Source organism: Chiloscyllium plagiosum, chromosome 25 (assembly GCF_004010195.1).
Source record: "Chiloscyllium plagiosum isolate BGI_BamShark_2017 chromosome 25, ASM401019v2, whole genome shotgun sequence".
NCBI lineage: Eukaryota > Metazoa > Chordata > Chondrichthyes > Orectolobiformes > Hemiscylliidae > Chiloscyllium > Chiloscyllium plagiosum.
In genome coordinates this window covers 20,988,323-20,991,568 of record NC_057734.1, presented here as the reverse complement: position 1 = coordinate 20,991,568, position 3,246 = coordinate 20,988,323, and positions in this window count along the sequence as shown.

Genomic DNA, 3,246 nt, shown 5'->3' with positions numbered 1-3,246 from the left:
ATATGGCCAGAATGCAAACTAAGTGTAACTAATGTAATGCAGAATTACTAGCTTCACACAAGGGAAGGTACTTGGTGCAGCTGCTCCACATCTCGCCATGTTTGTTCTGTTGATATAGGTTGTCCTGTTGGTGTTATATCCTATCACGCAGAAATCAATCTTGCAACAGCTGCCTGATGCTTTGTGTAGCTAAATGAATATCAAGTGAATTTTTAATGTACATTTTATAGGATACTGCTTTTCATTCGGGGTGTCCCCAAGAACCTCCTGTTGCAGACAGCATCCTCAACTACCTAGCTGTGACAGATTAAAATGTAAAGGGCATAGTAATAAACTCTGATATCTTCTCTTGGCTCATTGTAATAAACATTCCTAACCTCCATATTGCTGCAGTGAGAGTTCTCCTTAATTCCATTCTGTGTACCTTGACAGTCTTTTGAATACTGCTTGAAGAACTAGAGAGTCAGAAATTTGATTAGTTCACCTGCCTGTAAGTACTCAGCCTCTCCCAGCAGCCTTTCCAGTAAAAATTGTTTGGGGAGGTCCAGTTGATTGTTCCCAACACAGTCCAAGATCTTCATGACAACACCACGGTCACATTTACTGGTACCAGTTCATCAATTCTAATTTTTATTCTTATTTCAAATTGAATGCTGCTGTTATGGTGAGATGATTGGGACTCATGTTTTCTGGATTTTTATTCCAGGCTCTAGCTTGCTAGATCAGGAACATAATCATGAAAATATCATAGCTACATTTTTAAAATTTGAAGTCTAGTAATAAACTGTTAAGTTTAGAACTGATCGTCATGCTCAAAGGACACTGGTCCAGGCCAGGTGTAAACCAAGTGCCCATAAACAACATTACTATTCAGTCTGAATAACAGCAGCAATCAATGTAGCTTTGGTTCAGAAATTTGTGATTGTAATTTTAGGGAAGGTGGAGGGGGAGGAGCAATGGTAATTAATTTCCTTAATGTTTTGATGAACGTAATGGCTGCATAAACAAAGAAAATTGTTCATTTGGTGTTAGTAATGGCTTAATTCATGAATGCTATAATGTCCCAGGACAATTGTGCTGTGAAATGTGACCTTACAACAGGAATTTATCATAATAATTGTGCGAGGCTTTGATACAATCTAGACAGATTATATTTATCACAAACGTTTGCTACTTCACATGACATGCAAACCATTGGCTCTCCTATCATCTACAGCTCCACTGGTAGCACTATTAGCCGTGAGTCTGAAAATACTAGTTCCAGGCCTTGAGCACTAAAGTCAAGTTGAGATTTCAGTGCAGTAAAGAGGGTGTGCTGCGTTTTTGAATGTGTTATCTTTTGACCAAGATGTTAAACAGAGGGCGGCCTTCTCAGGTTGATGTAAAAGATCCCAGGACACAATTTTGAAGAAGAGCTTGGTATCACGCCTAATATTTATTCCTGAATCAATGTCACATTAGTAGACTATCTGCTGATTATCACTTTGCTCTGTGTTAAAAATGGTTGCCATGTTTCCTACATTACCACAATTACTTCAAAAGTAGCTGGAAAGTACCTTCATTAACTGAAAAACACTTTGAGATATATGATGGTCATAAAAGGTGCCACATAAATTATGGACTTTTCTTTCCTCTGACTCCCAGCTCTGTCTGCTTCTTGAATCTTGACATTATGTTTCTCTATACCTCTCAGATCTCATCTCATCCTCCTCATTACCTTTCTAAAGCTCCAATTCTTCTAACATTTCAGTCTTTTACATCTCCCATCATTTCTCCCCCCAACCTCCTATTTCAGATCGTCCCTCACTTGAGTATCTTAAAGTTCAGGTACCCATTTTCAGTCCGTAAAATTTCAAAACCTCCTTTGTGCTGGATTTGACATCTTTGATTTGCTCACTCACCTGGACTCTCAGATTCTGATTGCTTCCTGCTTCACTCTCCAGAGTTCTGAATTTGCTCCTGTCTAAGTGGTTTATGTCTTTAACTGTTCTCTTCCCAGAACTTGTAAGCAATGTTCAATCAAATCTTTCTTTGTTGTGCATGGTTTACTGATTGCATAGTGTGGAATATTCAAGATTGCTGTGTGGCAATGTTCACTTGAATCTTCATGAAAGATTGGGGTTGTGCATGGCCTTTTTGTTGCTCTGTGTGGGTGTTACTGATTGCTGGATGGCTATGGGTCAGCACACCTTAAGGAAACGTTGTTGATAGGGATGCTTTACCATTTCTTTTTCCTATTGTTATTTGTACATTTCATGGGATGGAGGCATCAATGTCAAGGTCAGCATTTCTATCTATACCTAGTTGCCCTTGAGAAGGTGGTAATGAGTCACCTTCTTGAATTGTTGCAGTCACTGTGGTGTCGGCACAACCACAGTGTTTTTGAGGAGGGAAGTGACCCAACAATGATGAAGACACAGCAATATATTTCTAAGTCAGGATACTATGTGACTTGAAAGAGAAATTGAATCTGCTGCTGTTCCCATGACTGCTGCTCTTGATCTTCTGGGTAATGGAGGTCGTAAATTGGGAGGTGTTGACTAAGCAGCCTTGGGATTTGTTGCAGTGCATCTTGTAGATGGCTTCTGGTTAATGATGATCTTCAGGATATCAGTGAAGATGAATTCCATGCTGTTAATGCCATTGAACATCAAGGGGAGGTGAATAGATATTTTTCTTGCTGGAGATATTCATTATGTGAGGAATTGAAAATTGACATGAAGACTGTGCAAGCATCAGTAAACCTTCCCCATATTGACTATAAGATGGAGAGATGATTATTGATGAGTTGATTGAAAGCAGTTGGATTTAGGACACTGGCTGTAGTAAAGTCCTGGACTTGAGAAAATTGGCTTTTAATAATCACAACCAGCTTCTTTTTGTGCTAGATTACCACCTAATCCCCACCTACCCCAGCTTTAGAGGTCTCCTTATTGAAATATTTGATGAAATGCTGCTTAGATGTTGAGGCTGGTCACACTCACTCCATCTCTGGAGTTCAGTTTTATTGTCCATTTTTGGACCAAGACTGTAATGAGGCTGAGAGCCTTGTGTTTCTGGTGGGGAAAAAGAAATTTAGATTCAGCGAAAGGCTTATTGACAAACATATTTTGGTTGTATTGTCAGTGACACCTTTCATCACTTTACTGATGATTGTAAGCTGGGCTGATGGTTTAGTAATCAGTTGGGGTGAATTTGACCTGCATTTTGTGGAGTAGGCATATGTGCTTGAACTTTCACATTGTT